Here is a 24,429-nt window from a genome sequence, read left to right on the forward strand (position 1 = left end):
AAGTCTTTCCTTATCTTACTGGTCTCACACAAGAAGCAAAAACATTACAGTTCTGACCAAGCTAACCAGTTCTAACTAGGTTTTGTAGTAACTCTGCATGTTTCCTGGTTAGCTTGACACAAATGGGAACTAACCCAATTAGCGAATGCCTCTAATGTGTGACCCTGTGAAATGGTAGGTTTTAGATCTTGCAGGTGCCAATATTCTGGAATAATCCCATTTTACAATTCAGATCTTGGAACTTTCATCCAATACATTTTACATCCAATATATGTTACATCCAGTATGTATTACATCCAAACATCTTCCATCTCACCGTATATTACTTAATCATAGACAATTACTTTCCAGTACAGATTGTAGCACACCAGTGGGCAATGTGCCATACATATATACATACACTTGATAATATAGTTCCTAAGTCGTTTTAGAATAATAAAATCAAACAACAATCAACCTCCAAATAGTTTAATTGCATTTGAAGTCATTTTCAACTCGTCAAAATGTTCACGGAGTTGTGAGCGAGTTATCCAAGTGCAACAAGCAGATGTGGTTGCCTAATTCAACTGTAGGGATACATGTGTAGAAATGTTCATTATTCCAGTATTGTATGTTTGCCCTTGAGTAAATAAGTATGCCGGAAGAATATGTGGGAAACAGGAAAAATCTGATCATGGTTTACAAGGAAAAGATGTGTAAATATTTGTTGCAATATTCATTCAGAAATTGCAAACCCCCGCAAAGCCGCCTGAATTTGGCGGATAAGGAATGAAATCTTTAAATGGGAATGGGCTGGAGAAAGGAAGTGTACCGAAAGAAAAATAAACTACTAACATTGAAACTTGGCGTTGGTAGACAGCTCTGCTCAGTGCCCGCCCTCGTTCAACTCCACAGCTCGGCTACCAGCGACACAGAGCATCTGGATTGGTCACATTGAATGTCGATCAACAACTCCTCAGCCGTGTGGACATGACAGTTCCTTGCAAATTTGAAACTTTTTTCTCTCTCTCTCTGCTGGAGTCAAGTTTCAAACTCGGCTAACAAGGGGGTTCAGTTTCTGAGTACCCGCCGGTTCTCGGCTGTTTATTTGGCGAATGATTCACCCTCCGAAACCTGGAGCCTGCTACGAATTTACAGCCTTTCAAACCTGATCCGTGGAAACGAAAAAGGGCTTCATTTTTGTCTCTCATCCACCGCCCCCCACCTCTGTTTGCAAAAAAAAAAGTTGTGAGGAGTTCGCAGGGAGCCGGATCAAAGTTCGCGGTTTAAGGAAAACAGGTAAAAAGAATGATTTTAGCGGAACAAATAGAGAAGAAGGAAACAAAGAAATATTTATATAGATTATATAAACATAGAGTAAGTAGCGTGACAGAAGGAATCTATGAAGGTGGGTATAACCTCTACATTAAAACCAATACTAAGCAAATGTGTACCTTGAGTTCTTGAATGTAATCCGGTTTAAACCCCTTTAAGTCTTACATAAACCCATGTAGAGGGTTCAGTCGCTCACTTAGAATAACCACTTTTACAAAGGTTCAATTGCGAAAATCCCCAATCTCGCTATATTTTTGATATTTGTTGACTTTTCGGTCTCTGTATTCAAAGGATATTTTTATGGAACGATGAGTTTTCCCTCACTGCAGGAGTTGCATTTTGCCCGATAAATATACATCAAAGAGAGAACAGGTCAATTTGTGTTTTTTTTAAAAGGTAGTCAGTGAAGCCTGGAGATAAGAGAACAAGTCAGATTTTTTCCCCCTCTGCTGTAGTTGAGCGAGCAGGAGAATCTATTCCACTATCCCTGGAATTAAACCTGTTTTTTTTGTTTGGAGTTGTTGCCAATTGTAATGTCAATTTCATCCTATTCGAAATGTATCCAATTAACGTGACGTGTAACAGAGCCAATCAGAGACGACCAAGTGCTTAATTGTACCAATCAAGAGCTCTCGGAAGCAGAGGAAGGGAGGGGAATAGTTTCCATGGTAATGAGTAACAAACTTTAGCCAGTCTTACTAGTTTACCTGAATCACCTTTCCTCTGCTCAGTTGCCTGGTGATCTCAAACTACTAGAGGTAGCAATGGATGTTAAATGGTATCTTAACATGTCTTACACGAGTCATCTTCTTAAGGAGGATAGGTGTTTAAAAATGAAGGAGCCAAAGCAAGACCCCAGTAAATTTATGAAACTTTCAGACTCAATATGGAAATGTACTTTACACTCTTTCGATACTCAGTGGTGAATACATTGTCCTGACTTGGAAGCCTTACAGATCAGGAAGTAGCTTTCCAGTCTTTGCTGACCTGAAACAGAATTGGGAATTGCTAAAGTAAACAAAAAAAAACTGGGGATGCTGGAATTCTGATACAAAAACAGAAAGGGCTGAAGAAAATCAACAGGACTGGCAGCACTCTGGAAACAAAAGAAGTGCTAAAGTTTCAACTCCAATGATCCAGACAAAGTGTCACTGACCTCGAAATGTCAACTCAGTTTTTCTCTCCATGGATGCTGCTGCACATTCTGTTTTTGTTTGTAAATTGTCACAAAAGGTAGCTGGAATGGACAGCATATACGACTTCAGGAAGGGAGGAAATGGGGATGGATGTAATATTCACGTCATATAAGTCAGTTGCTAAGCCACAAAGACTCAAACTATTTCTATTGTTCACATTCCAAGTAAAAGAAAATTTGTTACTGCTATTTCAAGCTAGTCTATTGCAAAGAGATTGTTATCTTGCTGTGGTTTTTTTTTTGAATCAAAGAAACTTTATTTCTGAGTCATTTGTGATAACAGAGTCATAGTGAAAATGTAACCGATCCAACTTTCAGGTCAGCTTGGCACATATTGTTTGGACTTTGTACTGAATTTGTCATCTCCTAGTTTTGCCCATGCTGGGAAGGGAGTTCTCCCATCCTGTGTGCCTCTCATTGAGAGAGTCTGACACTGACTTGTAATGAAGGAGGTGGAACCTGTGTTTAATGTCTCACCCAAAAAATAGTACCTCAAAGTTATGCAGCCCTTTCTCAGCATTGCATTCTGACTCAGAAATGGGGCTTGAACTCAGAATCTTGTGTCTCAGAGCTGACAGTAAGACCCACTGAGCCACACTGATCTGTGGTGAGCATCCCCAGCATTTACGGATGAGAGAGAAAGTTGTAAAGAACGTTCATTTTATCCTAAGAATACATTAAAGGAAGGATCAAATAATGTCCTTCATTTATTTTGTTTTCATTTTGAAAGTACAAACACTTCCTGGGGTATCAGGTCTTCATTTGTGTCATCATTGTCCCACCTAGCCTGAGCAGTCAATCTTCCCATGTCAGTCTGGATCTTCACTTGTGGAGGGCATAATGTCCAGACAGCATCTTGTCTTCATTTGATACCCACATTCAAGCTGTCACTAGCATGAATTGGTTACTTTTCTCTCTCCCCTTTTCCCTAGCTCAGGTTGCAGAACCTGATGGCAGTTAGATTAGATTACTTACAGTGTGGAAACAGGCCCTTCGGCCCAACAAGTCCACACCGACCCGCCGAAGCGCAACCCACCCAGACCCATTCCCCTGGATTTACCCTTTCACCACTACGGGTAATTTAGCATGGCCAATTCACCTAACCTGCACATTTTTGGACTGTGGGAGGAAACTGGAGCACCCAGAGGAAACCCACGCAGACACGGGGAGAATGTGCAAACTCCAGTCGCCTGAGGCGGGAATTGAACCTGGGTCTCTGGCAGTGTGAGGCAGCAGTGCTAACCACTGTGCCACCGTGCCGCCCAGTTGTTCAGTTACAGCCTTGGCTAAGGTTAGCCAACCCTGGAGGGGATCAAATCTGAGATTTTTCTTCACCTGGTGTGGTTCCAGTCCACACCAGCCAGTCCATTTACTCCAGTAAGCCACTTAAAATACTGCTTTATTTTTCTTAGTTTCTTCCCAGCTCTCTTTTCTTTTTTTTTGCAATGCTGGCTTTGTAGGCAGTGCCAAACAATTTGATTTTATTCAGGCTTCTTCTGGAAAGAAGCCAACTTTTTTCTGCATGTGTGAAAGCTGCTTTTCGATTGCTTCCTTCTGTTGCACCCAATATGTTGGATATTTTCCAGTGAGGCAAAGTATTTGTGGAAGATTTGTACGTGCCCTGTTAATCGTTCACAAGAAGTTATTCCTCCTGTTTTATTGCTGGAAATGTCCCCTATTTGAAGATGCTGAATTTAGGCTGGATTGCAAGGCTGTAGATGTCCTAAGGCATCTACCTATGTAGTCATTGCCTTTTGCTGAGATCTACTTGCTCCAGGTTATTTGACTGTATTAGTATTGCTTCACAGCTGAATGTGTTCCTATCTTCACCCAGTGTCTATTTCTAGTCGGCTGACTAACAGGGAATAGAAGCAGGAATCTTTGCTGATTGTGTTTTTTGGTAATCCAAAGGCATTGAAGCCAACAATTGCTCTTGCAGATGTAATCAGAACTCTTACCCAAACTAGGAATCAAATCTGGGCTATCCAGATTTTTTATTAATTTAAAAGCCTCATGAAATATGGGTGTCACTAGATAGGTCATCCTAACCCTCTTAGAGAGCACTATCCTGGGAAGCATATTTAATTAGGGAGCCATTTGGATAAAAGTGGAATTACCTGCTAAATTTTGAAAATAGTTCCCCATCATGCAAGTTTTATTTTGATTTTTTGGCTACTGTTGGATATTTACCGCAAAATTGTAAGGCATTCATCACGCTGTTAGTAGTTTGGACCTGCATGTCGTCTTATATTGACTGATGTGTCCAGTAAATTATCTGAAATGAAGGACTAACTGACCATGATAAAATACATGATATCTGGCTTGACGTTCCAACAAGATCACTGACTTATTTTCACAGTTTATCACGGAGAGGTTATGGTGAGAACCGGAGGCAGCAAATGTGCAGAAATCAATGCTCCCTTCTGTTTCTAACAGTTTTCTTTGCTGAATAACTGGTTACATTATTAACTCTGATCCAATCACTTGACTCAGTTCCAAAATTGTAACGAAGAGCACTGCGCAAAGGGAACTATTTTGTAGTTTTCAGCAAATTCCAACTCCTACCCTGCTCCCAGCAACCTCCATGCACTACAAAGGTCAACCTCTCAGTTTCAATTTGTCATATAAGGGCCTCTCCAATAAGAAAAAATTGAATTTATATAGCATTCTCATTGGAAAGAGACCCTGGCTACTTTCCTGATTAGATAAATGGAAATAGGCACAAAATAAAGAAAAAAGGTGAGTGAATTCAAACGACAAATTTAGTTCAAGCAAAGCATATTTCGGAATACTTTGAAAGCTCGGATGGTAAAGGGAAGAGTTGTTGAGAAGATGTTTCGAGATAGCAGGGCAATGATGAGCTGTCACCAGAGCTGGAGTGAAAGAATGGTGCAATGTCACACTGATGTCTCAGGGTTGAGCGTTATGAGCGGGAGTATGGGGCTGATACAGGCAACTGCAATAGACAAGATGAGCCTGGGGCAATACTTAAAGATGAGAGCAATGATGGTCTCATTTAGTACTGAAATAGAGTTCCTTCAGCAGTGTGTTTGTACTGTGGAACTGATTCACACGCACACATTGTAAATGACATTGGAAGAGCTGAGAATAAGGCAGAAACCAAAGAAGAAACTTTCAGAAATGAAATAACGAGAATCCAGAAAAAGTATATTCCTGTCAGGGTGAAAGGAAAGGCTGGTAGGTATAGGAAATGCTGGATGATTAAAGAAATTGAGGGTTTGGTTAAGAAAAAGAAGGAAGCATATGTCAGGTATAGACAGGATAGAACGAGTGAATCCTTAGAAGAGTGTAAAGGCAGTAGGAGAATACTTAAGAGGGAAATCGGGAGGGCAAAAAGGGGACATGAGATAGCTTTGACAAATAGAATTAAGGAGAATCCAAACCGTTTTTACAAATACATTAAGTACGAAAGAGTAACTATGGGGAGAATAGGGCCCCTCAAATGGCAGAAAATGGGGGAGATACTAAATGAGTATTTTGCATCAGTATTTACTGTGGAAAAGGATATGGAAGATATAAACTGTAGGGAAATAGATGGTGACATCTTGCAAAATGTCCAGATTACAGAGGAGGAAGTGCTAGATGTCTTGAAATGCATAAACGTGGATAAATCCCCAGGGCCTGATCAGGTCTGCCCTAGAGCTCTGTGGGAAGCTAGAGAAGTGATTGCTGGGCCTCTTACTGAGATATTTGTATCAACGATAGTCACAGGTGAGATGCCGGAAGACTGGAGGTTGGCTAACGTGGTGCCACTATTTAAGAAGGCTGATAAGGACAAGCCAGGGAAATATAGACCAGTGAGCCTGAGTCGGTGGTGGGCAAGTTGTTGGAGGGAATCCTGAGGGACAGGATGTACATGTATTTGGAAAGGCAAGGACTGATTAGGGATAGTCAACATGGCTTTATGTGGGAAATTATGTCTCACAAACTTGATTGAGTTTTTTGAAGAAGTAACAAAGAGGATTGATGAGGGCAGAGCGGTAGATGTGATCTATATGGACTTCAGTAAGGCGGTCGACAAGGTTCCCCATGGAAGACTGATTAGCAAGGTTAGATCTCATGGAATACAGGGAGAACTAGCCATTTGGATACAGAAGTGGCTCAAAGGTAGAAGACAGAGGGTGGTGGTGGTGAAGGGTTGTTTTTCAGACTGGAGGCCTGTGACCAGTGGAGTGCCACAAGGATCAGTGCTGGGCCCTCTACTTTTTGTCATTTACATAAATGATTAGATTAGATTCCCTACAGTGTGGAAACAGGCAGTTCAGCCCAATAAGTCCACACCAACCTGCCGAAGAGTAACCCACCCAGATCCATTTCCCCTCTGACTAATGCACCTTGCACTATTGGCAATTTAGCATGGCCAATTTATCTGACTTGTGCATCTTTGGGCTGTGGGAGGAAACCGGAGCACCTGAGGAAACCCACACAGACATGGGGAGAATGTGCAAATTCCACACAGACAGTCGCCCAAGGCTGGAATCGAACCTGGGACTCTGGTGCTGTGAGGCAGCAGTGCTAACCACTGAACCACCGTGCCAGCCCAAAATGTTGAATCAAATGATCTGCAGCATCAAGATTTTCCCTTTAGCCCAACAAGTCCACACGGACCTTCCAAAGTGTAACCCACCCAGACCCATTTCTGACTAATGTACCTAACAGTATAGGCAATTTAGCATGGCCAATTCACGTGACCTGCATATCTTTGGACAATGGGAAGAAACCCACGCAGACACAAGGAGAATGTGCAAACACCACACAGACAGTCACCTGAGGCTGGAATCAAACCTGGGACCCTACTGCTGTCAGTCAGCAGTGCTAACTACCAAGCCACCGTGATTTGGATGTGAGCATAAGAGGTACAGTTAGTAAGTTTGCAGATGACACCAAAATTGGAGGTGTAGTGGACAGCGAAGAGGGTTACCTCAGATTACAACAGGATCTTGACCAGATGGGCCAATGGGCTGAGAAGTGGCAGATGGAGTTTAATTCAGATAAACGCGAGGTGCTGCATTTTGGGAAAGCAAATCTTAGCAGGACTTATACACTTAATGGTAAGGTCCTAGGGAGTGTTGCTGAACAAAGTGACCTTACAGTGCATTATCTTAGCTCCTTGAAAGTGGAGTCGCAGATAGATAGGATAGTGAAGAAGGCATTTGGTATGCTTTCCTTTATTGGTCAGAGTATTGAGTACAGGAGTTGGGAGGTCATGTTGCGGCTGTACAGGACATTGGTTAGGCCACTGTCGGAACATTGCGTGCAATTCTGGTCTCCTTCCTATTGGAAAGATGTTGTGAAATTTGAAAGGGTTCAGAAAAGATTTACAAGGATGTTGCCAGGGTTGGAGGATTTGAGCTATAGGGAGAGGCTGAACAGGCTGGGGCTGTTTCCCCTGGAGCGTCGGAGGCTGGGGGGTGACCTTTATAGAGGTTTATAAAATCATGAGGGGCATGGATAGGGTAAATAGGCAAAGTCTTTTCCTTGGGATCGGGGAGCCCAGAACTAGAGGGCATAGGTTTAGGGTGAGAGTGGAAAGAGACCTAAGAGGCAAGTTTTTCACACAGAGGGTGGTACGGGTATGGAATGAGCTGCCTGAGGAAGTGGTGGAGGCTGGTACAATTGCAACATTTAAGAGGCATTTGGGTGGGTATATGAATAGAAAGGGTTTGGAGGGATAAGGGCCGGGTGCTGGCAGGTGAGGCTAGATTGCGTTGCGATACATGGACGGGTTGGACCGAAGAGTCTGTTTCCATGCTGTACATCTCTATGACTCTAATCATGAGCCTAATTCCTTCTGCCCCAGGTCAAAATGATGAGGAAAATCTTGATAAACTTGAAGACAGGTGTTTCTGAGATTGTCTTGCAGATATACGTATTGATCCATGGCCTTGAGAAAGTTCATCTGAGGATTACTTTCAATTAAATTCACCTTCGGAGTGTTGCTGAACAAAGATCTTGTTGTGCAGGGTCATTGCTCCTTAAAAGTAGAGTCGCAGGTAGCCAGGATAGTGACAAAAGCGTTTGATATGCTTTTTTTATTAGTCAGAGTATTGATTACAGGAGTTGGAAGGTCATGTTGCTGCTGTACTGGACATTGGTTAGGCCACTGTTGGAGTGTTGCATGCAATTCTGGTCTCCTTCCTATCGGAAGGATGTTGTGAACCTTGAAAAGGTTCAGAAAAGATTTACAAGGATGTTGCCAGGGTTGGAGGATTTGAACTATAGGGAGAGGTTGAATAGGCTAGGGCTGTTTTCTCTGGAGCATCGGAGGCTGAGAGGTGACCTTATAGAGGTTTATAAAATCATGAGGGGCATGGATAGGATAAATAGACAAGGTCTTTTCCTAGAACTAGAGGGCATAGGTTTAGAGTGAGAGGGGAAAGATATAAAAGAGACTCAAGAGGCAACATTTTCACGCAGAAGGTGGTAGGTGTATAGAATGAGCTGCAAGAGGAAGGGGTGGAAGCTGGTACATTTGCAATATTTAAAAGGCATTTGGATGGGTATATGAAGAGGAAGGGTTTGGAGGGATGTGAGCCAGTTGCTGGCAGGTGGGATTAGGTTAGGTTGGGATATCTTGTTGGCATGGATGATTTGGACTGAACGTTCTGTTTCCGTGTTTTACGTCTCTATAACTCTATGACTCTAAATTGAGATTAAGACAAAAAGACACAGTCTCGAACTCTCGGATTACAATACTAAATACAATATTGGAATAATATCAGTAAATTCTTCATACAACATGTGATTTTACTTTTCTTGGGATGTCAACGTTGCTGTCAAAGCCATTACATATTGTCCATCCTTATTTAGAAGGCCATTGCGAGCTGCCTTATTGAATTTCTGACATTTACATGTTATAGTTACATCTGCAGAGTTATTAAGAAGGAATCTTAATGCCTAGGAATCTAGGATCTAATGCCAGTGAAATTGAGAGAGTATTGATAGCATTCCAAGTCAGGTTAGAGGCCAACTTAGAGATGGTGTTGCTTTTGTTGCCAATTAGTGGCAATATTATTGAACTGCAAGGACATTGGTTAGGTTCTCTCTTGTTGTAAGATGGTTACCGATGGACACTTAGTGTGGCGCAAATATTACTTGTGCTGTTAGAGAGGTGCTCAGATTCATGCTGGTGGTGAGTATTCCTTGTAGATATTGAATGGTCTCTTGAGAGGCAGGAAATCTAGTTCCTCACCACAGAATTCATGATCTCTCACCGCATCATGGGAATCAATTTGTAGGATTTAATTTCAGGTCGAAGAGAGGTGAAGAAAACTCCAATATTATTTAATAACATGAGCCATTCCTCAGTTGATCTCAAAGTAGTGAACTCAAAGTTGCCTCTGAATAGATGAAATGGCTTTGTAATTGCCTTATGATTCCACATTTCTTCCTAATTCATTCACAGAATATGGGTATCACTAAGCAGGCCAGTGTTTATTGTCCGTGCCTAACTGTCTTTCAGGCAATTAAGAGTCTGCCACATTACTGTGGGTCAGAACTCACATGGAGGCCAAACCAGATAAGGACAACAGTTTCCTTTCCTATGGGATATTAGTGAACCAGATGGCAATTGTCAAATGGACAATTGGACCCTTAATTCCAGAGTTTTAATGAATTAAAATTCCACCATTAGCCATGGTTAGGTTCAAAACCGGGTCCCCAGAACATTATCTGAACCTGTGGACTAACAGTTGACTGACAATGCCACAAGGCCATCACATCCCCCTTATTATGCCCTTACTCTTGATGCTTTGGGCACACTGCATTTGCACAAGAGAGGGAAATCACAACATCAGCAGCAACACTGAGATGGCTGAGGGTACACAACTGCTCCAAAGTAGTGATGCCACCTTATGTTTGTTGTCAGGTTTCGTGAGTTTTGGAGGAAATATGTTTTGACTCTACTGGCCTCACTATAATTGAGAAAACGAAGGTCTGTGGTTCTCATTTGTATTTGATAGACTCAGTGCTTTGCATCAAACAACCCAAAGACAATTATTTCATCAAGAGAGGTCATTGTTATAGAAGAAGATTTGCATTTACCTGTATACAGAACCTTTCATAACCTGGGACTTATGCCAGTAAAATGAAGCAAGATTACTAAATCCTGACATTCCACTGACATTTATTTTACCATCATGTGCCACTTCGCATCAAGTCATTTGGGGAAAAGTTTTGTGTACAATCACTGAGTTACAAACCTCAATGAATCTTTATATTTTAATTGAGTGGCAGTGGGACATTGTAACTATACTCCCCTGCACAAAAAAAAGCAGGCAAACCCTGACCAATGAACAAAATTTAAGGAAATGTAGGTTTCCACTGCTGCTCTGAAAAGATAGCAAGGGTTCTGCATCCAATTACTCAATTGCCATTGGCTTTGCTCAATAAATGTGAAAGAACTAGCAAAGACACTGTCATCAGGGGATCTGATTGAGACGTATAAGATTATTAAAGGATTGGACACTCTGGAGGCAGGAAGCATGTTTCCGCTGATGGGTGAGTCCCGAACCAGAGGACACAGTTTAAAAATTAGGGGGAGGCCACTTAGAACAGAGTTGAGGAGGAACTTCTTCACCCAGAGAGTGGTGGGTGTGTGGAATGCTCTGCCCCAGAAGGCTGTGGAGGCCAAGTCTCTGGATACTTTCAAGAAAGAGTTGGATAGAGCTCTTAATGATAGTGGAATCAAGGGGTTATGGGTATAAGGCAGGAACAGGATACTGATTGAGGATGATCAGCCATGATCATAATGAATGGCCTACTCCTGTACCTATTGTCTATTATCACCGAAGTTATATCACTTACATCTGTAACACTAATAAAATGTTGACATCTTTAGAACACAAAATGTTAAAGGATGAGATATGACAGTTGTTTAAACAGTGAGGGGTTGGGATACAGGAAGTAGAAACAGACTTTGACCATTGATTGATGCAGCTTAAACAAGGTAATATGGGTATAAAATTAAATGTAATATGTCTAGGACAGAGAATAGGTGAATAGTGTTATCAAGATTAGAGTGGTGCTGGAAAAGCACAGCTCCTCGGATGCTGCCTGACCTGCTGTGCTTTTCTAGCACCACTCTAATTTTGACTCTAATCTCCAGCATCTGCAGTACCCACTTCTGCCCAGAATATTGTTATCATATAATGTTAAGAGGCCATGGAATACACTTCTGGGGTCAACAATTGGACGAGTTGGACCAAAGGGTCTGTTTCTGTGCTCTACATCTCTATAATGCTATAACTAGAGGCCATATCATCATTTAAAGAATGGCTTTGTTGCTGGTTGAAGGAAAAGGGAACAGAGCGATTTGTGGGCAAGGTTTACTGTCCACCTGGATATTTAAAATTGACAGGCTGGTTGAGCCAAATGGCAAATGTCCATGTTGTAACTTCTCGATGATGTGATTACTTTGATTTCAGACTCGAGTGTTGACATTTATGAGCACACCCCATAAGGGCTATTTTCCTTGTCACAGTGTGTAGTGCCTGTCATTGAAGCACTATCATTTAAGCCTCTTAGGTGACCAAGATGGAAATTTGAGTTGCTTGAATAGTTATCTTTGAAAACATAATGCCGGCTCGCTGAAGAAATCTAACTGAGCACCAGGAATGGAGACAATTAAGCCTCTGAGTATCAATTGGATTGGCTTCAAGTACCTACTAAAGAGGCCATCTTCCATTTCTCAGGTTGGTTCTGCAATTACAGACCTTGACGAATGACTAGGAGTGAAAAACAACATTGGTGTGGATTGTGAGCCAGGTTCAGCCTTCACTTGCTGATTGAGATTGACAATGTTTGAAAACGAATTTGGATACATATTCAGACTTATGGGACATTTCATCAAGACTTCACCAATGCATGAGCAACATCTGTCTGGAAATTCATGGCCACATCACTTAAAGAGAGTGAGTGATGTACCTTATTGAAAACCATATTGCAGTGACCTGGAGAAAGGGAATACCTGGTCATATGAATTTAGTGAGGGATTCTCTTTGGTCTGGAGGAGATACTAGGGGTAGGTGGAACAGTACTAGCTGCTGGAGGAGGGACTGGAAGAGGACAACTGGAAAGCTCCAGATTCCTAGTGTTTTGCTGTATATTCCACAATCTGGCAATTGAGAAATCAGCTATTCACACCATTTCTGGTGTGAGAGGGTCAAAGGTCAGGAAGCAAAAGAGAACAAGGACAAGGATGAGGCAAGCCAGAAGACCTCCAGATTTCAGCACGATGATCCATACCTGAGAGGAACATGCATCACCATCTAATTATAATCTGCTTTTGAGAAGTAACCTTGAGCATCAGACTTGAAAGCGCCGCTGTCACATGCCTTAGTGAAAATCCATCGACAATTCACCATTGACACTCAATTGTTTCTATCCCTTCACCAGAAAGAATAAGACAAGAGTTGAATCACCAAATCTAACACTTCACACTTTGCATTCTTCTAGTACTCAACACATCCAAGGACACTTGTAGCTTTACCTTGCAATGTGTTTATATTGACTATCCTGTGGGTGCTATCAGATAGTCTGGCCAGGAACTGAAAGAGCAGCAGTTTAATGACAGGGGAAGGAGCAGAAATGCTGGCATCCAGAAAGGGAGATATTTCTAGGGTTTGATCTATGACTCTGATTTCATTGCCTTTGGGGCATTTGGTCAGATGATCTGATGGAGGAAAGACCTCTGGGAATCTGAGACAAACTGAAAGCTCCTTTCAACCCATAGCTACAGTAGTAGCTGCCTGAGCTTCTGTTGCAATCCCCTGCCATCTCTTGCCAGCTTCTTGGCCTTCCATGGAAGCAGTGAAGTGTTATCTGTTATGCGATGCTCCACCATGTTTTGGCTCCACCAGTTGCTGACTCCACGTTAGGCCAACTGACCAAGCCAGAGGTGGACCCCACCATGTCCTACCTCCACCAACCTTCAGGCAGACTATCCATTGCGCCAAACATTTGGTTTGTCAAATTCATCCACCATCTTCTTAAGCCTGACTTTTCAAATATAATTTCCACTCCCTACACTGAACAAACCCTGCATGAACCCTGGGCCTTCTTTCCAGGTGTAGAGGAGCTACCATTTACAAGCAGTAGGTGTGTGACCCAGCCAAGCCAATAGCCCCTTTAAAGGCCCATTGACAGAGGATGGTCTGCAGTTTCTCTGTAGCCTGGGGAACAAAACAGGTGGCTCGAGGTGACCTTCCATTTGCAAACCAGGGATGCAGCACTCACCCCAGACAGGAGCTTGGGCCTTCCTGCCCCCCTGGTGACAGAACCAGCTACTGACTACCACCATCCCCCATGAGGGTGGCCATACCACTGTTGGCATTTTGAAATTTACAAGTTTTAAACATTGCTGAGAAATACTCCAAGATGGCAGAAATCTCTTACCTCAACAGCAGGCGGGAGTTTCTTCTGAGCTGGAGGACTTCTTATTTAGCTCCCTAACTTCAATATTCTGCTCAGTGTCCTTAATGGGGCAGGAAGCATGCTCTGTGGCCAATTCAGGGAAAATCATTGTCCAATGTCTATTCGCCACACAATGCAGGGTGAGAACCTTCATTTAGCATCAACCGCAAACACAAACACTAAGAATTCTGCCCCTCTGTCACACAGGACTGTTGGCCCAGCTTAAATCCAGCAAGGTGGCATCTGTGATGCCACTGCTGTTCTTCAGTGCCAGCATGTACAATTGGCTACACTTCCAGACGTTTCATTACCTTACTAGGTAGCATGTTCAGTCAGCCTCAAGCAAAGCAATGCTGAAAATTCCTGCTTTCTATTTATATGTTTGGGTTTCTTTGGGTTGATGATGTCATTTCCTGTGGTGATGTTATTTCTTGTGGTGAAGTCACCCCCTGCCCCTTTTCTCAGTGGGTGGTAGATGGGGTCTAACTCGACGTGTTTGTTGATTGAGTTATGTTGGAATTCTCATGTGTGTCTTTGTTTGGCTTGTCCTAGGGTGGATGTGTTGTCCCTGTCAGTGGTGTCCTTCCTTCGCTGTATGTAAGGATACTAGTGAGAGAGGGTCATATCTTTTTGTGGCTAATTTATGTTCATGTATCCTGATGGTTAGTTTTCTGCCTGTTTGTCCAATGTATTGTTTGTTATAGTCTTTGCACGGTATTTTGTAAATGACATTAGTTTTGCTCGTTGTCTGTATAAGATCCAGGAGTGACTTCACCACAGGAAATAACATCACCACAGGAAATGACATCATCAACCCAAAGAAACCCAAACATATAAATAGAAAGCAGGAATTTTCAGCATTGTTTCGCCTGAGGCCCACTGAAGATGTTACCTAGTAGGGTACCGAAACGTCTGAAAATGAACCTTGCAGCTCACCACACAAACCTACATCCAAACCCTCAACCTGAGCTACAAATCTTCTCAAAACTCACTAATTAGTTACATATATACACATGTGCACATGCACATAGACATGCACAAACACACACGTGCACAGAGACACATGCACGCAGGCAAATTACAATCATTCACAATCATTACTTTATCCCTTTTGGAAGAAAGATGGCAACTATGATCTTCTGAAGGGTGAGAAACGCCATTGAAATGAAAGTGCTGGCAGTACTTATGTGAAGAGCTATAGATACTGCTGCCAGAAGCTGAGCAGGGCTCTCATCTAGCAGTATGAAGTCACTCTGGGTTTCTTGTACGTTTGTACTATTCCCAATCCCTCGTTCCCTAACCCAACCTTTAGATGATGTGAGATGCTGGTTTCAGAGCTGATACATCGTACTAATGGGAACAATGTCTATGTCCTGCACTCCCCGCACCCCACTGAGGGTCAGGTGGCTCTTCCTCATTTTCTAATTAGACTGGAAGGGAAAAGGTGTCTCTTGTTCCTGGGAGCATGCAATGACATGATGAGAAGAGTTCAGGGTACAGCGTGTGTGGCTATCATCAAAAGAACTGGGTGAGCAGCCATTCTGGCGCTTGAGAATGAGAGCAGGTTCAGGGAATTAGGAATCTGAAGTAGTTGTGAATACAGAAGGTCTGGACACCACATTGCAGGAAGGATATGATTGCACTAGGGAGGAGATTTCAGAGGGTGTTGGCAGAATTGAAGAATTTTAACTTTGAGCAAAGATTGAATAGGCTGAGGTTCCTTTCCTTGAAAATGAAAAGGCCAAGGGAAGACTGACTTGCGCATAAAACTATGAAAAGCCGACATAGAATGGAAAGCAAGGTCATATTTCCCTTAGCAGTGAGATCAACAACCAGAGGACACTGTGATTGTTTAGATTGTGGTTGGAGTGTGTTGAGTTTGTGACGGTGTAATTATTTGCAGCACAAGAGACGAGTTATGGGTACTGCACTCCTCACTAATTGCTTGCTAACTCTGAAGCTTTCATTCCATCCCTTTCTGCCATCCCATCGCTGATTTGTGAACAACGGCATTCCCTCTACACTGTACCACCTCCACCAGAACCTCGAGTGAGAACCATCCAACCTTCCCTCTCATTCTCTAAGGGAAACCGTTGTCTGTTGTCAGCAGACTGAAGTGGAAATATGTGTGGAGGTTGTAGATACCACTGCACAACAAATGCACCTATTCATTATTTGAATGCTGAACATGTAGGACTCTGCTTAGGAACCTCAGGGCATGGTTAGATATGAACATCAGCAATTGCCCATAAAATTGTGGACTAAATTCAGACAGATGGGTTTTTTTTTTGGAGGAAGTGAGAACTGCAGATGCTGGAGATCAGAGTCGAGAATGTGATGCTGGAAAAGCACAGCAGGCCAGTCAGCATCCAAAGAACAGGAGCACATTCCTGATGAAGGGCTTATGTCCTGCTCCTCGGATGCTGCCAGAAGTGGATTTTATTCGTACAGTACCCACTTAATTTCTGTTTCACGGTTCCTCAGAATGACTCTGTTGTATTTTATCATTTTGGACAAACTAAAGTACATAAAAGCAAATAGTGACTTGTCCGTGGTGTTGCCCACTATCAACTGATATTTACATTTCCTCAGATTTTCAAAATGGAAATGGAATTAGAAAATCATAGGAACTTCCCAAGATTGCCACCTACCAGTCAGAGCCTGCAACCACATCATGACAGAATCATGGAGCCATACAACATATAAACAGGTTCTTCAGCCCACCATGTCTATACTGATTAGCAAACACTTCGATAATCTCATTTACCTGCATTTTGTCCATAACTTACTCTACTCTGGTATTTTAAGTGCTCATCCAGATGCTTCTTAAATGTTGCCAGAGTATCTGCCTCCACCACACTCTCAGGCAGTGCATTCCATATTTCTGAGTGAATTTTTTTTTCCTCCTATCTCCTCTAAACCATTTAGTCCTCACCTTAAAGTAGTGCCGTCTGGGCTTAGAAATGTCTGTGGTGGGGAAATTGTTGGGGTGTATAATTGAAGATAGGGTAACTGATTACCTCAAACTTTCAGCAAATCAGGGAAAGTCAGCATGGATTCATGAAGAGTAGGTTATGCTGATAAACCGCAGAAATACTTGGAGTGGTGACAAAGGTGGTGGACAGAGGTAATTTGATGGATGGACTTTTGATAAAGATCCACGCAACCAGACTATTAACCAAGGTAGAAGCCCACGGAACAGAAGACACATTACTGGCATGGATAGAAAATTTGTTGCGTGGCAGGAAATAGAGCGTTGGAATAATGGGTAAGTACACAAGTTGGCAGGGCGTGATTAGTGGTGTCCCGCAGGGATCTGTGTTGGGACGTCATGTATTCAGAATATTCATTAACAACTTTGATAATGGCATAAAAAGTCAAATATCCAAATTTGCTGATATTGATTAGCTGAATGTGCAAAGCTGTGGCAAATAGAACACCTCACATTACATCATATTAAAATCTATTTCAGACCAAAAAAGGATATATCAGGGTATTTTTATGAGAAGGTGCAAAGTTAAGTACAGTAGATGTCCAATAAAACTTGGGGGTTCAAGTGCATAGCTGTTTAAAATGCCATGAACTGGTACAGAAAATAGTCAAGAAGGCTAATGGAATGCTGACCTTCATATCTAAAAGGCTGGACCATAGGGCTGCAGATGTTATGTGGCAGATATACAAAACCCTAGCTAGAGCTTGCTCAGAGTATTGTAGGCAGACTGGGCACCACATCTAGGGAAGGGTATTTTTGGCTTTGGAAGGAGTTCACCACAGGTTTACAAGGACGATACCTGCGCTTCAGAGGTTAAGTTATGAGGAGAGATTCTACAAATTAGGCCTTTCAAAGGTTAAGGGGTGATCCAATTGAGGTCTTTAGGTTAGTAAGAAGAAAAGACAGGGTAGATAAAGATAAACTGTCTTTACTGGTGGAAGATTCTAGAATGGGCGGGGGGGAGGTGCGTAGTCTAAGAATTAGGCCCAAACCACTCAGGAGAGATGTTAGAAAGACATGCAAAGAGTAGTGGAGGTTTGGAACTCTCTTCCTCAAACGGCTGTCGATGCTCAATCAATTGTTAAATTTAAATCTGAGAGATAACCTTTTATTAAGCAAGGATATCGAGGGATATGGGCCCAAGGCAAGCATTTAGGTTTAGGCTACAGATCAACCATGATCTTATTGAATGGAAGAACAGGTTAGAGCGGCTGAATGGCCGACCCTTGTTGTTATGTTCATATTTCTGCCATAGGAAAAAGGTTTTCACGATCTACCCTGACTCTGCCTCTCATAATTTTGCATGTCAGTTAGATCCTCCCTCAGCCTCCACTGTTCCAAGGAAAACAAATCCAGCCTATCCAGTGTCTCTTCATAACTGAGACTTTTCATCTACATTCATGACAAACCGACAGGTAAATATTGACAGAAAACTGTGGCCAAAACATGTGATAAGATGTAAGGATGTAAATGGGAGATTGCGGATCGAATGCAAAATTTGCCATGATACACAGGTACACTTCTGTCTTCAATGCAAATCCCAACAAGTTTTGATTGGGTTATGTTTTGCATTCCCATTTAACTGAGCTGTGTCAGCTTTTGCTGTGTTGGCTGGGAAGAATGTTAGAATTGTTGTTGCTGGACACATCACTGTGTCATCCAACTAATGTCTTGCTGCAGATTTAGCCTTTGTTTAAGGTGGCTGGTATCGTGTTTATGCTGGCAGCATCAGGAGATGGAGAAGTCAACGTTTTGGGTCTAACCCTTCTTCCGGACTGGGGGTGGGTGTGGGGGGGATAATGGGGGTGGCAGAGGCAGGGTGGTGAAGTGGGGATTGGTGAAGACAGGTAGCAGAACTGGAAGAACACAGCAAGCCAGGCAGCATCAGGAGGTGGAGAAGTCATAATTTTGGGTTGCCTGTTTTGGATTCCAGAATCTGCAGTTTCTTTTTTGTCTCGCATTTATCCTGGCACCTGCTAATTGGACCAGTTGATAATTTCTAACTATTGTAAACCTTGTGAAGCAGAATGCATTGCAAGTCCCTGTAGTTAAATGTCTGGAATTCTGGAGCACTGCCACAAGCAAATGTAAGCTGGAAAGTTAGCGTTCCTTCTTGTACCAACTATTCTCCTGCCTGTGCCTCTCTGTTAACCTCCCTCTGCCAGTCTTGAAGCTGCTGAGCAGGCAGGGGTGTTCGAATGCTGACAGCTTTTCTGTAGCAGGCGAAAGTGAGGACTGCAGATGCTGGAGATTAGAGTCGAGAATGTGATGCTGGAAAAGCACAACAGGTCAGGCAGCATCTGACAAGCAGGAAAGTAGACGTTTCGGGAAGGGCTTTTGCCCGAAACATTGATTTTCTTGCTCCTCGGATGCTGCCTGACCTGCTGTGTTTTTACAGCACCACACTGCTTTTCTATAGTAGTCAATGTTGACAGACTGTTTGATTAGGAGGACACCTCGTGGCCATAGTTGTCCTCCCTTGCTATCCACGCACATTCATTTTGCAACAGGGGAAGTTGGACAGTGAACAGGAGCAAGAATCTGGGCCAGTCTCCCCTGAAAAGCCCCTCCCATGCTCTAGCTTATCCAGCCAAAGGCAGCTAACTTCACACAGACCCAGAGTCCAATTGCTGGGCATATACCTATTGGACCACTCGACAGCTACTAACTTGGCTGGGCATACTTCAGCCTAAATGTTAAACCTTCCAGGAGTATTTACACGTTACGATTGCAAATAAAGCTGCTGTCGAACACCAGCTGGATCAGCATCAAATTGTAATCAACTTTGTTGGAACTCATTATGGCTCTGATAATTGCTTCACTGTGGGTGGATAGACCAGTATAAATCATCAACACACTCTTTCTTCCTTTTCTTGTTTATTGTTTCCAGTTTGGATTGAACTGCAGTTTAATAGGAGCATTTCCCTCTAGCCTTGCTCAGTACTGATTTTGATCCTTTGTGGCTCGAAGTATTTTGACTATTTGACAGTTGCCAAGAAGGAAGAGGCTTTGTAACTCAGAGGCTTTCAGAGAGATTCCAGTTCTGCACCGCTTGAAAATAATTGTGATGCTTTACAAAGGATTTGCTTGCAGTGACCAGCAGAGAGTTGAGAATCTCAATTGTAATAGCTTCTATATTTCTAAAAGTGCTGACTCATAGTTGGTATGGGTTTCTCCCCAGAAGGCTATTCTTACCTGGAATTTGCCACAATTTACATTTAGCTCAATGGGTAAATTCTCCACATAAACCTTACTCGGATTCTAATTAAAAACTGAATGAACTCTGGATGCTGTGAATCGGAAACCAAAATAGAAATTGCTGGAAAAGCTCAGCAGGTCTGACAACATTTGTGGAGAGAAATCCGATTTAACGTTTCAGGTCAAGTCCTCATAACTGATGGTAGCTAGGAAAATGTTGGTTTACCATGCAGAAAATAGGGTGAGGGAAGGGTTAAGGGGTAAATGAGAGATGGGGATAGAGCCCACAGAGAGAGAGAGAACAACAGTTGGACAGGCAAAGAAGTGGAGAACCATCCAGCTAGGAGGGTGAATGGGGTCTGTTCATGGCTAACAATGGGCTGTGTGTAATAGCAGACCGTGACAAGGCCTGGTGTGCGGGGATTGGGGTAAGGATATGAGAGAGCACAAACTCTGAGGCTGTTGAGCTCTATATTGGGTCCCAAAGGCTGCAGTGTCCCCAAGCAGCCTTGTTATCGCATCTGTGATTACGTCCTTTGTCTGTGCAAATATTCTGTCTCCCTTTAGGCTCTATCCTTACCTATCATTTACACCCTTATTCCCTATCCCAACCCTACCTTCTGCATACAAACCAACATCTTCCTAGCTCCCATCAGTTCTGAGGAAGAGATGACGTGACCTCAAACATTAACTTGGATTTCTCTCCACAGGTGCCGCCAGACCTGCTGAGTTTTTCCTGCAAATTCTCATTTTATTGTTCCTAATTCTAAATCCTTGGAAACAACGAGCAGTTTCTTCTGCAGTTTCCTCACTCGTGTGGTGTGCCTCAGTTGCAAGCACTCTTATCTTCAAATCACAGACTTCAAGTCCAACACCAGGATTTGAGCCCAGAAATCAAAGCCAGCACTTGGCGTGCTGAGGGGGCCAGTGTACTATCGGAGATCTTTGGCAAGATGTTTAGCCCATGGTCCCACCTGCCTGCTGATTGCAGGTAAAAGATCCCTTTGTAGCATTTCAAGGAATGGCAGGAATGTTGTCCCCAAAGTCCTAAATAATATTTATCACTCCATCAACATCATGAGCAGATTATCTGATCATTATTGCATTTGTGCTTGTGGGAGTCTGCTGAGCAGGAATTAGCTGCCGCACTTCCTACAACACTTCTAAAGGAACCTCCTTGTTAATTAAAGCAGTTTGAGATGCCCAGTTGTCATGAAATATATTTTGATTGTGCAAGTCTTACTTTTCCTTCCCATGTGCTTATTTTGTTTCCCTATTATTATTCATCAATGCAGTCTCTGTGGCAGCACGGTCATCCCGACAATTCTCTGGGTAAAAAAGTTTCTTCCAAAGTCCATCATTAAAGTGACTACTGAATACTTTACAATTACAAGCCCTAGCTTTGGACTCCATTACATGTGGTCTCTAAGTCTTTCCTGCCAAGTCCTTTCATATTATTGAAGGCCTCTGTCAGGTTATTCCTACTCCCACAAAACTGTCTTCAGCCCCAACATTCTCTTCATCAGGAAAAAGAGTTCTAGCCTTTTCCTGAGGGCCTTCGGACAGTGAATGTTGACATCGTAACTCACAGGCTTTCAGAGAGATTCCAGTTATAGAGTCATAGAGATATATAGCACGGAAACAGACCCTTCGGTCCAACTCGTCCATGTTGACCAGATATCCCAACCCAATCTAGTCCCACCTGCCAGCACCCGGCCCATATCTCTCCAAACCCTTCCTATTCATACACCCATTCAGGTGCCTTTTAACATGTTGCAATTGTACTAGCCTCCACCACTTTCTCTGTCAGCTCATTCTATACACATACCACCCTCTGCATGAAAAGGTTGCCCCTTAGGTCTCTTTTACATCTTTCCCCTCTTGCCCTAAACCTATGCCCTCTAGTTCTGGACTCCCCCCACCACAGGGAAATTACTTTGTCTATTTACCCTATCCATGCTCCTCATGATTTTGTAAGCCTCTATAAAGTCACCTCTCAGCCTCTGACGCTCCAGGGAAAACAGCCCCAGCCTGTTCAGCTTCTCCCTATAGTTCAAATCTTCCAACCCTGGCAACATCTTTGTAAATCTTTTCTGAACCCTTTCAAGTTTCACAACATCTTTCCAATAGGAAGGAGATCAGAATTGCACGCAATATTCCAACAGTGGCCTAACCAATGTCCTGTACGGCTGCAACATGACCTCCCAACTCCTGTACTCCAGTTCTACACTGTTTGAAAACAATTGTGACACTTTACAAAGGACTTGATAGCAGTGACCAGCAGATAGTTGAGAATCTCAGTTGTAGTAGCTTCAGTTGCATTAATGCAATCTCAGTCATGGTCCTTTGCCAAGATACACCATTGCCCACTTTCCAACAGAAGTCATTTAAATTATTCATGGAAGAAAAGCCTGTTAATTTCCTAACCTCACCCTAGCTGAGACTAATTCTAACTTCACACACAGTCCTGACTTCAGAATGGCTAACACAGTATAGATGTTTTTCAAGGTGATTCCAGTTTCATTCTGCATTGTTCCATTTGTGGTTGATGCATGAAAAGAATTAGGTTCATCTCTTGTGAGTGCGATTACTAGGTTAAAGCTCAACTGGTGGTAATGCCGTGTGTGGGTTCCCAACTAGTGGCCAGAGTCATTGGATTGGCATGGCAGTGGCCAGAGTCATTGGATCGGCATGGCAGTGGCCAGAGTCATTGGATTGACACCCATCAATGTTCCCTGTAAGCTGCAGAGCTTTGTAACAGCTGGAAGCCTGCAGTGTAGATCATGCACAAGAATCCCCTTCAAGTTAACATTCAAGCGCAGTTGTGCCAAAAAATTGAAAGAATCCATATAAAAAAGAAAACAAGGGGTTATGGTGTTTACCTCCTATTTACTCTCCTCCTCCAGCAGCCTTTCCCAGCCCAATAGTTCAGAGGTCAGATGTTCTAAAACATTGATATCCACTATCCTATTGCTAAGGACTGTAATTATCTCTTGTTTCAGTGTTTTCTTACCTACAGATTCAATAATTTGCTCAGTCTTGCTGTGGAAGACCTTTGATTCCCCCGTCTGTTTTCATCTTGTTTGTTTTAGTCTTTCTAGATCATGCCAAACAATTTGAGATATTTTACGAGAAGGAACTGGGAGGAAACTTTGTGCAGAGTATGGTTGGGGTTGTTTACTTCTTTCGTGTACTTACTATCTTGGATTCCTTTCAATGAAGCAAAATATTGAAGGAAGATTTTTACGTAGGTGGTCACCAAACCGCTACTCCTCCTGATTGACCTGTGTAGGGTCTGTCTTGCTCTTCTTCCCAGCTTACAAGTGCTGGGAAACACAGAACGACAGACACACTGTGTACTTTGGATCTCTGTCCAAGTAACCTAGATAACTTAGATAATACGTTTCACTGGCCTAGTTAACTGCTGGGAAAGGCCAAAGCCCAAGTGCAGTTCCAACTGCAACTTATATATTTCAGAAAGGCTACACTTCCTGTTTAATTTCCACACGCACCCCTTATTGCTTTACCCTGCTCAAGGCATTACTGAGTATTGTACCCCTCCTGCTGCCTTTGTGGGATTTGGAACAAACACAGCACAAACAGGAATCAAATGTGGGAATGTCTAGTCTTTGTGCTTTATTGGCACCTTCACAGAAGAAAGGACCAGCTACTCTAAAAAACTATTGAGGAAGCCAAATATTTCACTGCTACAATATTCTATTGGAAGGATGTTGTGAAACTTGAAAGGTTCAGAAAAGAATTACAAGGATGTCGCCAGGGTTGGAGGGTTTGAGCTATAGGGAGAGGCTGAACAGGCTGGGGCTGTTTTCCCTGGAGCGTCAGAGGCTGCGATTTAGAGAGGTTTATAAAATCATGAGGGGCATGGATAGGGTGAATAGCCAAGGTCTTTTCCCCAGGAGAGTGGAGTGTAAAACTAGAGGACATAGGTTTAAGGTGAGAGAGGAGAGATCTGTTAAGGACCTAAGAGGCAACGTTTTCACGCACAGGGTGGTGTGTGTATCTAATGAACTACCAGAGGAAGTGGTGGACGCTGGTACAAGTATAACATTTAAAAGGCATCTGGATGGGTATATAAATAGGAAGGTGTGGATGGATATAGGCCAAAAGCTGGCAAATGGGACTGGATTAATTTAGGTTATCTGGTCAGCATGGACGAGTTGGATCGAAGGGTCTGTTTCCGTGCTGTACATCTCAATGACTCTATAAGTGCATCTTGAACATGAGTACAGAGTGAAAATGAGGAAACTCAAGCAGTACGATTTAATAATAGATAGGT

At 42.8% G+C, this 24,429-nt stretch overlaps 1 protein-coding gene across 1 annotated transcript in view; it reads left to right on the forward strand.

The window, feature by feature from the left end:
• Positions 1-538: 538 nt before the first annotated feature.
• tnfaip8l1 (tumor necrosis factor, alpha-induced protein 8-like 1) overlaps positions 539-24,429 on the forward strand; it is a 67,513-nt gene continuing 43,622 nt past the window's right edge. Inside the window, exon 1 of the mRNA XM_043720982.1 lies at positions 539-1,278. The gene's annotated coding sequence lies outside the window, so the exon portion shown is untranslated. The remainder of the gene's footprint in view (positions 1,279-24,429) is intronic.

Source organism: Chiloscyllium plagiosum, chromosome 31 (assembly GCF_004010195.1).
Source record: "Chiloscyllium plagiosum isolate BGI_BamShark_2017 chromosome 31, ASM401019v2, whole genome shotgun sequence".
In the NCBI taxonomy this organism is placed as follows: Eukaryota; Metazoa; Chordata; class Chondrichthyes; order Orectolobiformes; family Hemiscylliidae; genus Chiloscyllium; species Chiloscyllium plagiosum.